Raw genomic sequence first — 15377 nt, forward strand, 5'->3', positions numbered from 1 at the left:
GGGAGGGACACTTTTAAAGGGAAAATGGGAATAAATATATAACACAGGGATTTAAGGAAAAAACATTGCACATGCATCATCATATACATTGTTTACATGAGTAATGAGAGGTAGGGTTAAGGCTTTAATTTTTAATTTTTTAGGGAAGAGGGGTAGGGTTTGGCTTTTTCTTTACAAATTCAAAAGAGAAATTTATATAGAAAAACAGGGAAAATGACATGGGAAATGGGGAAAATGATTACAAGGGGAATACCTTCAAACAACATAAAACCCTAGGCATTTTTACAAGTTTCAAACTACAGCAACAAGGAGCTTTTCTCTTGCAATGGAGATCTTTAAAAATGATTTCATGATGTCTTTAATCATAACCAGCAGCAATTTATAAGTTTGGAGGGCCTACCTGAGGCAATTTAGCGATTTGTTGGCTCCTTGGATGAATTTGCAGTCGGTTTGGAAAGGAGGGCGCTGACGGGTCGCGCACCTCACCCAACGGGTCGCGTGCCACTGATGGGTCGCGCCCGTTGAAAAAATGCACTGCCGGAACGCTGCTGACGGGTCGCGCGCCTCTGACGGGTCGCGCACCTGGTCTGACGGGTCGCGCGCCTGTCCAACTCCCAAATTCACTTAATCTTTTACTCAATCGCTCTTGCAAACAACTTGGATGCACAATGAGGGTCGATGGAGGGAGATTAGGCCTTTATAGCTTTGATTTGAAATAATTTCATGCCCAAACCCACTTTATAATGTTTCTCTTTGACACTTTATAAAATTGACTTTTCTTGGTTTCCTTTATCCTGAATTGACTCATTTAATGCTTTTTCTTGATATTTTTTTGCAGGGACATCATCTGAGGGATCTTGGCAAGGGAGCCAGGGTTTCATACTGTCCTTGGAAGCTTTTTTGAAATTTCATCACTTTTTACAAAAATTTGAAAAATGACCTTGGCTTTAAAAACAGAGTTTTTAAATCCAAGGTGAACATTAACTGTACAAGATTGAAATTTGCGAAGAAACACCTTTAAAATCATCCCTCTGGCTTGCTGAGCACTTATTGACCTTCAGAGACATGACCTTGTAAACCATTTTGACCAAAACCCTAGACCTAGGAATTTGACCTCAAGACAAGACAAGACAAGCTTGAAAGTGACTAAGGACTGAAATGACTTGATCCAGCAATGCCAAGAGGGGGACAAAGACACCAGCTCCTCCATCAGGGTTATGGCATGCCTAATGGGATGCAAAAATTGACACTGATGAGACACCTACTAATGCAAATGCAAAGAGCTTTGATCGCTGATGGAGGGCAACAAGACCGACTCTAACACTATCCACAGGGAAATGGACTGGCAGAGTCCTCGAATAAAAGTTTGGTTAAAGTTATAAAGAAAACATTGGAGGATCATAAAAGGAGTTGGGATAGTCATCTCATTTATGCACTTTGGGCCAACAGGATTTCACCAAAAAGATCGACAGGTAAATCCCATTTTCAGCTCGTTTATGGTAAAGAAGCTATATTTCCCACACATTTAGCTTTTCATGTCATGAAGTTTTTACAAGAGTCAAATGAAGAGCTTGATGACTTCTCTCGAAGAATAAATCAGATCATAGAATTAAATGAGGATAGAGATGAAGTTCATTACAAGCTTAAGAAATATCATAGTAAAATGAAAAGCTTGTTTGATAGGAAAGCTAGGGAAAGAGATTTTAGGGAAGGTGATTTGGTACTAAGATGGGATGCTAGAAGAGAAGACAAAGGAAAACATGGCAAGTTTGACAACCTCTAGTTGGGACCTTTTAGCATTTTTGAGGTTAAGGGTAACAACACTTTCATCCTGCTCATCAATGGGAAATACTTGAAGCACTACATTCAGTATTGAGGTTTCCATTAATTCATCATTGTATAATATCGAAGAGTTTACTTTACATGCAATGTGTATTTGCTTCAACAGAGACCCCATTAGCCTGAGGAGAAGGCACATGGATCTGTAAGTTCTCTGCAACCTGCAAGAGGAAGCAGTCCCTAGTTGGAGTCGATGTTGTAAAATGCTTTATTTTTTATAAGTTAGTTTTTATTTATAAAAGAGGGTATGAAAAAAAAAAAGAAATATGAAAAAATATAGAATAAAAAAAGAGATGAAATAAAACCCCATCAAAAGAAAATAAAAATTTGTATAAGTGTTCTTGTTTAAATGCCACTTCATAGAAATAAATTACATTGCAATAAATCAAGGTTTTGTGTGCAACTTGTTTACATGCCACAACCTTTTCTTTTAATTTGAATCATACAGTTTAATCTTGATCAAATCATTTAAATTTATGTTTTAGACTAGAGAATAAGTTCACCAAACTGTTTAATATTGGTCGAACACTAGAAGATATGATAGAATAGGATAAATTAATGGCCTAATATGCTCAAAGTTTGGCCAAAGTTGTATTAGATTAGAATTACAAGTGAATTAGGCAAATAATGGCTGCTAGTCTAAATGCGTCGAAGTTAGATTAAGTTTTAATTAGGATTTAATTACCTTTTAAAATGGTGATTAATTTTGTGTAAATAAACATTGATATGATTTTAGTCAAAGTAAATAAACGACAAAAGCGATTTTTCGTGAAGCGATAAAGTTCAAATACAAATGAACGGTGATTTGCTTCCTTGCCCAGACCAACGGCGGGGAAGCCACTTCGCACCCTCTCGCTATGACATGTGATAACTGCAGGGGGTGCAAAAAGCAGTTTTACCCACACGCCCCCCCCCCGCTATGTATCACCTCCTCCACACTTCGCACCCCCCTCACTCATTACCACTTACCGCCACCACCCCCCTCTGAAATCCGCCTATTTGGTTTCCCGCGCCTCCTGATACTGCGTTAATAGTAATATCTTCTCGCACCTTCTACTTCTAGCCATTGCATGCCGCATGTCCCTATCCGTTGCTGCTATCTGTTTCCTCCTGCTAGTGTTCTCCCTCTGCATTAAATGCCCATTTTCCCGAATAAGTAACGGTTTTCCCATAACGGTATACTAATCCCGATTATAAATAATCCCCTCTCCTTGTTACGCCCTTTTCCTAAATTTCTCTTTTCATTGTTTGATTAATTCTACTGTTCCCGTTTTACATTCTACACCATTATCGAGCTTACAATCAGTATGCGTCACCTTAAAGTATTGGTTCTCATTTTTCTGTTATCCTTCATTACAATTCTGTAATCATGGCTCCTTAGAGAAAAGATAATCCATCTACCAGTTCTTCTTCATTACATGAAAACCCAAAAGCCTCTGATGCCTTAGACCTAGATCACATTCCATTGGCTAACCAGTTTTTCAAAATCACAGACACAGAATGTGAATTCGACATGTTCGAATTACACAATTGGCTTAAACAGACATATATTGACTCTGAAGATGATATAAATCTATGGGAATCCCTTTTGCCCCTGTACATGTTTCCTCAAACCCATCCTTTTCTTGATCTAGTCATGTGGTGCCAAGCTAAGTATAACCATTTGCAGAGAACCGTGGTAGCTCAGAATGGAGACATTCTCATATCTATCACCCCATAAATTATCAACAAGATGATTATGATCCCTGAAAACGATTCCCTTAGCTTTTTCTCCACTAAAGTATTAATGCACCTATATCATAAGCTTACCTTCCCTCAAAGAGATCATATTTTTTAGATCTTTCTCCCAGAAGATGTTGAACTCCCTAAAAAGAATCCTCCTTATCCAACATTCATGTTTCCTGAGAGAGCTAAACACATAATTTCCCTAGTTTCTTGCTTGTTAGGCTACTAAAAAAATCAATGGGTAGATGAAGCTATCCTAGGTTATCTATCCATTTTCTCTAAAGAAAACAAGCCTGCCTTCACGTATAATTATAGTCAATTCTTGGCTGAAACTATGCACGAGAAATTGATGAATATTACTACTGAAGGAGTGTTTAAATACTCCTTTGTGCTAGTACATATGATTATTTTTCAGCACGGAGACAAGTTACTCAGTTTCCAGAACATCAGGGGAATCGATATCAGCCACAGCAGAATCTACATCAATAGCAGGAGATTTAAATAAATTCTTATAGGATTTGACTCACCTGAAACAAGAAAATGAAGGGCTTCACAAGAAATTGAAGAATATGGAAGTTCAGAAGATAAAAATAAAAAATAAAAAAAAAAATGACACTTTGTATGTTGAAGAAATGCAGAAGACCCATAGGTTGACCATAAGGATAGAAGAGTTGCAGATTGAATCATTAATGGCTCAAACCTTGGCCCAAGCCAAGGAAAGCATCTGGGTAGATATTAGTCAAGCCATAACTGAAGTATGGCCCTCCATTCAGATCATTTTTTAATAAGAGGAACTTATAAACAGATATTAGATAGATATTGATGAAGTTAAAGAACTTCTTAAGGACAAACCAAGTGAAACTACAGACATGATCAGAGTTCTTAATTCAAAAACCAGGGCCGAGTTGGAGAAGATTGATATTCTGGACAGAACATAAACCATTTCGGAGATCAAGAACGTTTTGCAGAAAAAGAAATTTATGACTCAGAAACTAAGTGCCAAACCTTGAAGACTTTTGTTCAAAGGTTTCATTTTAAGTTTAATTTACTCAATGAGAGAGGACTGGCAGGATTAGTGGCCCCAAATGACATGTTGATTAGTTTGGAGGAATATTGCCAAAAGCTTTATATGATAGCAACTAATAAAGCAAGTTTTGCAGGTATAAAGGTTCATATTACAAGAAAACAAATGTTAGAGACTTTAGATTTTGACTTAACAATTAAGCATGAGATTAAACACATCTTTGTAAATAAGCCCACTTTTGAAAAGTACACCGAGGTTGATGAGGTTTACAGGAAATTGGCAAATATTTCTATACCAAGTGAAGATAGATGGGATCACTTGTGTGAAGTTATCAAGTAACTTTCATCAACAACTGACAGATAGCTCAGTAGCACTTTTTTGGGACCACATCATCAACAGATTACTAAAGGATAGTGCTAGCACTTAGCAGTTTTAAAATTCCTATAGTTTTGTACTATTTTTGTATTTTTGTTTGAAAAATATCTAGAAGAACTTTTATTTTGTATAAATAACTCATCCTTCGAATTATTAAGGGTTGAACCCTTGGATGAGCTTTGAGAACAAAATTGTAACTGAGCTGGAGACTTGCTTCAAGTTAATGAAAGGATTCTAAATTTTCCTTCTATAGTTTGTCTCCTAGTAAGTTTTTCTTATGTGCTTATTTAATTATGTCTTTCTCCATGTATTTAACTCTTTATGTAGAGATCTGGGTAAGATCGTATTGAGTATTAGTCGGTCTTAAATCCCCTGTGAAGTTATAAACAATAATTAGGGACTAGTTTTTAAAATTATCTGTTATTATAAACTCCTTTATATCAATTAATTATCACACTCATCTGCATTCGATTAAATATATTTTGTTCTACAGGAAACGTTGTTTGCCTGTATTATTTTCTTATAATCAATCAAATATTATGTTTGAATATTTAGTAAGTTATATTTCATCAAGACTCTGTTATTCACCCATTTTAAAATCAATTAACTATTTTAGACAAATAGCATCCCTTCCATCCAACTTAGTAATTTTTAAGTCTTAAGCACATGTTTTCAAATTGTTCATAACATTGTTCATCCAAAACTTTAAAAACAAACAAAACATTTTAGATGCTCTGGCATGACTAACTGACCTAGAGTCATCTCAAAAGACAACAGTAACTAGGTTCGATCTTTATAAATATGAAATGTACTTTTGATTCTTGTATATTATAAAATGAAAGAAATTTATTATTATTATTTTTGTAGCACATATTTCATGCTCAATGTCTTTTATTTTATAGGTCAAGCACACATTGAGTGCTTATAGGGTTTTTCCTAGGTAAATAAGTCAAAAGAGTCATTGTCATAAGCTGAAGACCCCATCAGGCACATTGTAACTTGTAAAGATTTTTTTTTTTTGTTATTAAAAGTCTCAAAATTGTTGAAAATGAAGTAAGAAAATTTCAGTTTGACTTTCCCTTGGTCAAACTAAAGAAAATTTCTATTTCTATTTCAACAGAAATCTTCGAGGTAGTTAACTGAGGTGACATGAAACTTGTCACTTAGTTAACTCAGTTAATTCGAGTTAGGGAAGCTTGAGCTCAGTTCAATATGATTGATTGCTAATTTGTAGCAATTTATTTAAGTTAATTTAAGTTATTGTCAGTTAAACTAGTTTTATCTGTCAAAAGAACTAGTGGAGGTCAAGTTGTGGAAGTGGAACTTCAACCACACTCGGTGATCAACCAATTCATTGATCAATCAACCCAAAATAATTGTTGCATGCAGAGAATTCGAGTTACCCAGTTGAGATGGAGATTCCAAGGCAGTGTACTATTAGTTGTAGCATATTCCAATGTGTATAGGTGGTGCATGCAGTGAGACAAAGGACCTAGATGAATTGCAAAATTCAGTAGTGGGAAATTCCTAAATAGTAGGGGCCAATTTCCCAGAGGAACAACGCGAGGAAATAGGGATAGACTATACACTTGCAGGGTGTGCTCAAGCTTTAGCAAGCATATGTATTTCATCTCTATTCTATGATTAATGCGATATAGATAGTAAGGGGTTTTGACTGGTGATTTTCCCTCAGATAAATCTTTGTGCATTTGTGATGTTTCCTTTCACATGTCTATGATTTGTGTTCTAATGGTGAATTAACTTCTGCAAATCAATAGAGTAGTTTCGAGTCTTGTGATTTAGTAAATTTCATGAGAAATTTCAAATCTACACATTAATTTTTTCATGGTATCAGAGTTGGAATCACTATAGAGCAGAGATTTCGAAATTGTCATTGCAGGAAGCTCGAATTTGAAGATGAGTGTTGCAGTTTTTCTTCAGGACTAAGAAGATAGATTTCAATGGACTAAGACTAGGCTATGCCTTGGAAGGCACCTCAAACTTTGTTGCTTGGAAGGACGTCATGGAGGCAGTATTGGATGACAATGGGTTGCTAGAATACATCAAGACAAATGTTGTAAAGCCTCAAGCATCTGATGCCTATAATCTTAATTAGTGGAAGAAAGATGTGGCCAAGGCGAGGAGAATCATATTGGAGGGAGTACGAGATCATATTGTCTCGAAACTCCATAGAAAATAGACTTTGTTCATGATGTGGAAAGCATTGACAGAACTGTTCGAGAATAGCAGTGACCACAGGAAGCTGGAACTCAAGGACAAAATTCGAAGTATCAAGATGTAGAAGAATGACACAATTCCATAATATATGAGCAAGTTTACATAGTGTCATGATGAACTTGGCGGGGTCGGTCTTAATGTCCATAAAGAAGACTTGGTAGATCTATCCCTTTCGTTCCTTCCCAAGATTTGGCATAACTATCAATATTTGATAAATGGTAGGGATAAACTACTTAGTTTGGGGCGCTTCTGGTCTGAATGGTACAAGAGGAAATAAGGTGGAATACCAGAGATGAGACTTCATCCAAGGGTGATGATGAGGAGAACTATTCCTTAGCTGGAAAGGCAAAGAAAGGGAAAGGGAAGAAATCCCAATCTAAAGCAAAATGTAGTCAAGGGGACAAGAAGAAAGACTTGTCCAAAATCAAGTGCTTTCACTGTCATGAATTTGGCCACTATGCCACGAAGTGTCCACACAAGAAGACAAGCAAGAAGACCTCAAGAGGAGTAGAAGGTGAAGCCTTGGCTTCATAGTTCAAGCTTGAATTCACTCTCATTGGCATGGCCAACACAGTGATGGGAAGCATGTGCTACCTGGACAATGGTGCCTCGTTACATTTAACGAGGAATAAAGATTTTGTTAGTTATTTGTGGGACAAATATAGCCAGATTCACATCGATATGGGAGATGGAAGGTACAACACAATTGAGATTGGTACATTCACCTTTTAGAGGGAGTCAGGATCCACTCTCATACTCAAGGATTTCATGTTTGTTCCGGGTCTAAAGAAGAATATTGTCTCTATTGCAGTTTTGGGAGATCATGGGATGTGATCTTCAGCAAAGGAAAGGCATTCCAGAGACAGATAGCCACAAGATAGCTGAATAAGATCGAGGTTTGAGTGAAGAACCTCTACAAGCTAGATGTGGAGGATTGTGCTGCATTGAACACAAAGATGGAGAAGGTGCAAAGTTATGATGTCGGTGAATTTTGGCATAGAAGACTTGACCATTTGCATCATGGCGCTTTGAATATCATGCGGCAGATAACCACAGGCCTCCCAAAGGAGAACTAGAGCAACAAGATACATGCAAAGGGTGTACCTTGGATAAGTACACAAAAGCCACTTTCCATGATTGGGACAACAAATCACATGTGGTCCTTGAAAGGATCCACTCTAATGTTTGTGGACCTTTCTCAATAGCCTCCATTGTCAGTCATAAATAATTTGTCGTATTTAGTGATGAGTTCTCATGGAAGTAGCAGATCTTTTTCATGTAGAAGAATGATTAGACTTTCTCCAAGTTCTTAGAGGTCAAGGTACTGATGGAAAAAAAATGGGCAATAAGGTGAAGGCTCTCAGGAGCGATAATGGAGGTGAGTATGTGTCGAATGAGTTTAAAAAATTATTTCCAAAAGAAAGCATTTGATGAGAGTTGACAACACCCTGGAACCCACAATAGAATGGGGTGCCTAAGAGGAAGAACCGCAACATTATGGTAGCAGCTTAGGCGATGTTGCATGACCAAAGCCTACTTTTCACTTGTGGGCTTATGCATGCAACACAATGGTATGTTTGTAGAACAAGAGTCCTCATCGGATTCCTGCCATGATCACACTGGAGGAGGCTTTATTGGGGAGGAAGCCAGATGTGTCGTGCTTCGAGATTCTTGAAGCCTCTGTTTACTTCCATGTCTCCAAATAATCAAGAATCCAAATAATCAAGAAAGAAGCTAGAGCCAACAACAGAACTAGGGATATTTTTGGGTTAAACAAAAACTCCCCACAACTATTGTGTGTACTTGCCATCCCTCAAAATGACAGTTGCGCAAAGGGATGTAAAATTTGTTGTAGACAAATCCATGCAGTGCTCTCTTGAGAGGGAGCTTCATATCCCACTAGAGGAGGAGCTTTTAGCTCCAAAGGAGGAGGCTCAAGATGTTGTGGGGCAACCAAAAGTTTAGGAGCAGAGAGTGGAGACAACCAATCAAGAAGAACCATCCAGAGAAGGCAGGAAGAGAACAAGGGAAGTTGAGAGACTCATGCAGGATGCGAGGGATAATGTGGGTGCTCCTTCAAATATGCATAGGCAGAGAAGGTCACCATATTGGTACACTGGCTACATGGATCTAATGATTGAACTAGTAGAGACCAAGCCATCTTATTTCGAAGAAGCAATAGAGCAACTAGTATGGGTTGATGCAATGGTGGAGAAGTGATCCAAACTTATGCTGAAAACAAGAAAATATAGCTATAAACATAAACACAGAGATGCAGTGAGAAATAAATTTCATTTCATTAATATCAAAGAACTAAAATATGCTTACATACATCGTGGAAATAAACTAGCTCGGGGCGATGGTAGATTATCTTTGAGAAGATATGTGGTGGCTACATATCTCTGAACTCTATTACAATAAGGCTCAAGGGAATTTTTATTATTAAACAACAACCAAAACCCTAACCCCTGTAGATGAAATGCCAAGACTGCGTGGGCCTCGTTGGGGTTAGTTGGGCATCTAACTTCTCAGGGTCGTAACTTGGTCATATGATCTTTGTTTGGTCCGTATAATACTTCATTAGAAATATCTCTCCGAGTCCTACAAGATTTTCCGAAAGCCCCTATTGATGCCCAGGGGCCTACTGTGGACCTCAAAAAAACGTCGTTTAGGGGGTCAAAATGACTCCATAAGTTTAGGACCCGAAATAGGCGGGTGGCCACCAATATCCACTTGGATTGTTCCTCCCCCATTAGGAAGCAATGGTCCCCATTCAATGCAGAGTCTCCATGAGGTGAGGAAATTTCTATTGAATTTGGTCCTTGGTGAACCACTTGCCCTAGTGAAGGAGTTGACCTGCTTTGATAAATCGATATAATTGGATCCTCTACTGGAAATTGTTCTTGATATGTGTGTCCATGGTCCTATTAGTTGTGGCCTACTCAATGCAGCTTGGGTTGTGCTCTGTAGGTGTCAGCTGCTCAACAACGTCGGATGTGTCCAACAATGGAGGAAAGTATGGGCGCAATTGGTCCACATTGAATACTGGGTGCATACCAAGGAACGCTGGAATGCTGGGCTCGAAGGCATTTCCCCTATAGCATTGGTGATGGTGTACGATCCATATCGAAGCGATCGAATCTTGCAATGGGACCCAGTGCGGTGCTCCTTCTATAAATATAACCAAACTTTGTCGCCTACCTAGAACTTGTGTGGCACTTGATGCTTATCATGACATTGCTATTAATTAGCATTGGCACTATCCAATATGTCATGGACTTGTTGGTAGATGCGTTGAATTTTTTCAATGAATTTTTTAGCCCGATCAACTTTGGACTGGACATGAGTTGAATCTGCTTGAGTAGATGCAAATGGTATGGCCACATTAATGGGACATAATCATTGGAATCTAAACCCCCCTGAAAGGGGTTATGGCCAGTGGAGCTATGGGGTGCTCTGTTATAATTGTGTTGTACATAGGGGAGGCTTTCATCCTATGTGAGTGGATACTTCAAGTTGTACATGCACAAAATGTGCACGATGATCCAGTTGACGACCTCTATTTGGCCATCAATTTGGGGGTGGAAGGCCATGGAATTGGTGAGCTTGGTATCCACATCGACCAGAGGCTTGACCAAAGTGTAATCAGGAACCTGTCGTCCCAATCTGAGATAATGGACTGTGGGGTCCCAAAATGTACCCACACTCGTTCAAAGAAGAGCTTAGCAGTGGATTCTGCTGTGATACTCTTCTTGCATACCACCAAAATGATGATCTTAGAGAATCTGTCGATGACCATGAACACCCAGTCGTTGCCATGGTTAGTATAAGGAAGGCCCGATATGGAATCCATGGAAATGGATTCCCAAGGTCGACTAGGAGTAGGAAAAGGAGTATATAGGCCTTACTTCATCTTAGCAGGCTCACTTGTAGGAACTCAGAGGTGTCCTAGGTGGCATAACAATGCGCCCTGGAGGTGAAATTATGGAACTTGCTTGCCTTCCGGGAGCATCTAGTATTTTTTTCCGAATTGTGGATCACTCTTGTAAATATGTGGCCACCCTGAAGTCTCGTGTCCACAAGAGTCGAGCACAGTGGTCAGTGCCATAACCGATGGTTAGCTGAGACAGTCTGCAACATTATTGGTGTTACCCTTCTTGTACTTGATGTTCAAATGGAACTGTTGCAGATATGTGGACCATTTCTAATTGTGATTGTTCTGCAACTTCCCTTGTGTCTATATGAACTACAGGGGTCAATGGCCTGTGTGGATGATTCTTTCCTTCCCCACAATGTAATGCTTCCATTATCGTCAGACTTGCATAATAGAATACATCTCTTTGTTATAAATGGGATACTTTCATACTATATCTGAAACTGTCCACTATTATATGCCATTGGATGCCCCTGTTGGGTAAGAACTGCACCAATAGCATAGTCAGAGGCGTCTGCCTCAATTTAAAACGATTGTTGTAGGTCTGGTAATGTGAGCACCGGTGTAGAGAAGAGGCGATGCTTCAACTCGAAAAACACCTTTTGTTGGGGTTTGGACCAAAATAACTTTGCTTTCGCTCCACCCTTGGCGACTTTACTCAAAGGCCAAGTGATATGAGAGAATCCCAACACGATCCTACAATAGAAATTTTCAAGACCCAGAAAGTCGCGACACTCTGTTAGAGTGGTTGGGGCTGGCCAATCTCGAATAACATGTATCTTGGCTAGGTCTACATGCACACCCATCTCATTAATGATGTGCCCCAGATATTGAACCTAATTAAACCAAATTCACATTTCTCCAAATTGGCACACAATTTGTGTTGTCGCAGGGTTTGGAGGACTTGACGGATATGGTGTATGTGCTCTTCCCAACTCCGTCTGAATATCATGATGTCATCCAGGTACACTACCATGAACGAGTTGGTAAAGGGTTGCAAGATGTCATCCGTCAACAGCATGAAGTTTGCGGGGGCATTCGTCAACCCAAAAGGCATGACCAACCATTCGAAAAGGCCCTCCTTGGATTTAAAGGCATTTTTCCACACATCAAAGCGTTCAATTGGTACCTGGTGATAACCAGACTTCAATTCAATCTTGCTGAAATATTTGACCCCCTTAAGTTGGTCTAGAAGGTCATCAATCAGTGGGATTGGATACCTATTCTGAACAGTGATCTTATTCAGCATCCATTCGTCAATACACAGTCTTCAGGGGTCATCTTTCTTCGATGCCAACATGATTGGGCTCCCATAGGAGGATGAACTTGGCCTAATGTGCCCTTTTTGCAACAACTCCTGAATCTGCCTCTTAATTTCATCATTCTCTAGAATAGAGCGTCGGTAGATTGGTCCGCTGGGTAGCGATGCACCCGAGGTCAGATCAATGGAGTGCTTGACCTGAAAATGTATGGGTACCCCTGTGGGTGAGGTGAAAATGTCCTTGTACTCTTCCATGACCCTGCCCATTTGTCGTTGCCATGTGGAGGAGCCTTGTCTAGAGGTTGTGGATGTGGCCACAATATTTTTCTTTCCCTAAGGGTGAATCATAAGGAAGAAAAATTTTCCCAATATGGGAAATGATCTTACTACATTGCTTCGTAGAGATCAAAGAGATGGTGGTAGGCGATGCTACCTCTGATATCCTATATAAATTATTTCCCAAATAAATGATGACAGCGCGAGGCCTAAACTCATACATAGGATGACGCTTCCATAAGTATGGTTGGCCTAATAAAACATCACAAACTTCATGAGGAGAAACATCACACAGTACCTCATATATGAAGGGCTTCATGTTGTAGGGAAAGTGACACTGTTGGATGATGCGAAGATCTCACCCTTGGTGAAGCCACCCGATGGTGTACGGATGTGGGTGTGGTGTGATTGGTAGGCCCAACCACTTCCCTACCTCTGCTGAAATGGGGTTCTTTTGGCTTTCGCTGTCGACAATGAACTGCAGTTTCTGACTCAGATTTGGAACATGCATTTGATTCGTAAGCCTTCATCTCGACCACTAGTGACTGTTTTCCTCGACATTCACTTGTGTTGTGAGTGGGGCTATTATGGAACTCACACCATTTCCACGTGTCCTTCTTTGTCTTCATGGTGTTGTTATTTTCTTGTGGCTTTGGCGGGTTGTCCTGGTTCACCCTGCCTTGGCTTTTTCCTTTGTTCTTTAGTTTGGGGGTGCCTTTTCCTTGCTTCAGATTCACAAATCCAAAGTCTTGCTTATTCTATTTAAATTTCTGCTCAATCTTGACAACATATCGATAGGTGGCACCAAGAAAGGAGATGTCCAAGAACTCCATCTCGTCCTAGATGTACTTGTGTAGACACTCGTGGTACTTGAGTACCAAATGCCACTCAGAATCATTGATACCCAGCTTCGTGCGAAGGGTGTGAAAAATATTTGTGAACTCCGACACATCTTGGTCCCTTCCCTGTCATAGTGTGGTCCAGTTTGTGTGTTTATCTTCAAAGCTCCCGAAAGGGTAATATTGTTCCTTGATGGCGACTCGAAAATAATTCCAAGTGGGTGCGGCTGTGCGGCTAAAAAAAGTGAGGATTCCCTCTTGTCTTTTTGTTCATAGTAGGTTTCCCACCATTCCTTGAAATGGGTGCGGCTTTGAGGAGTGCAAAAGTAATATTTTCTCGACTAGAAAAGTCATGAATTGAAAAATATCCTTCCAACAGATTTAACCATCTATCTATGGAATCCACATCTATCTTCCCTTCGAATATGGGAATGTCAAAGTTAACTTGTACCTTAGAAGGAGTGGTGCCTCTAGAGTGGTTGGTGGATGAAGATATGTCATCTATGGGTAGCCGCCAAAGGATCTGAGCAAAGTTATCCATCATCACGTTCTTTTGTTGCTCGAGGGCTTCCTCAAGCAATATTTTGAAAGGATCTCTTGTTCCCTCATCTTTATTTTCTTCTGCCATGGGAGGTTGTCGGAGTTTGCATGCCTGGTCTTGCAAAGGTTCAACTACTTCGAGCCCTAACTCCTTATACCCTTACCTCATTGGGGACATGCAAAGAAAAACAAAGAAAGAATTGATCACTCTGATACCATTGATTTGTACTTATACAGGAATGCAAAAAAATACAAATATATACATAAAGGCAGAGATGAAAGAGAAAATAGACTTCATTTCATTAATATCAAAGAACTAAAATATGATTACATACATAATGGAAATAAACTAGCGCAGACGATGCTAGCTTATCTCTGAGAAGAGATTTGGCGGCTACATGACTCTGAACTGTGTTACAATGAGGCTCAAGGGCCTTTTTATTATTGAACAATAAAGGAAAACCCTAACCTCGTGTTATCGAGAAAACTAGTGTCCATTCAGAGCTGCTAGTCCCATTAAGATGGGTAGCTATCTTAGAAACAAACAAACTAAAGTTACTTGTGTTTTCCTTTATGAGAGATAGATGAGAGAGAAGCAGAGAGTACCAACCTCAGTCTTTCGCTAGTCTCCTTACTTGTTTCCTGTCTCCTTTGATAGAGCTTTCGCCACTCCTTTCTCACTTGTCCCGCTTCAAAGAACACCTGTAGAGTCAAAGCAACAAAATACCATCAGAGCATAGAGATATATAACCATAAACAATGTAGGATCAGATGTACATTAACCATACAAATGCATATACAAATACAAGATTCAGAGATATACAAGCATATGGAGGAAAACTCAAATAGCTTTATTGATAGAAGTAATAGAAGAGAGGATTACAACCAAGTTGTCTGATCCAGCATCATCCTCCCAGCATGAAAGCCCTCTTCACCTCATACAAAGCAAGATCATCCAACAATACAATGTCTTTAGAGAGAAACCAACAACACTTCCTTACAAAATACAAAATTCCAACCTCTAGATCTCTAGGATGAGGGATCCATATATAGATGTTTGCAGGAGAGTGAGTCAGCTTCTGGGATTTTGATTAGTTTCATTTCACTGATAGTTCTTGGTTCCACTTGGATATTTCATGATCTCTTACTCATCCCTAGGCGAATTTAGAGAGGCAAGTGTCATATGAGCAGTTTCTAGAAGATTCTTTGAGTTTCCACCTAGGAAATTACTTTTGCCATTTGTCTGCTCTCGCTCATCGCACCCTATAGAAGGGATTTTCAGTATGCTTCGCACCCCCCGTGTGTAACAGGTGAGATGCATCACAC

The sequence above is a fragment of the Pinus tabuliformis genome, chromosome J (assembly GCF_031772625.1).
Source record: "Pinus tabuliformis cultivar Carrire ecotype Pingquan chromosome J, CPIR1, whole genome shotgun sequence".
NCBI lineage: Eukaryota > Viridiplantae > Streptophyta > Pinopsida > Pinales > Pinaceae > Pinus > Pinus tabuliformis.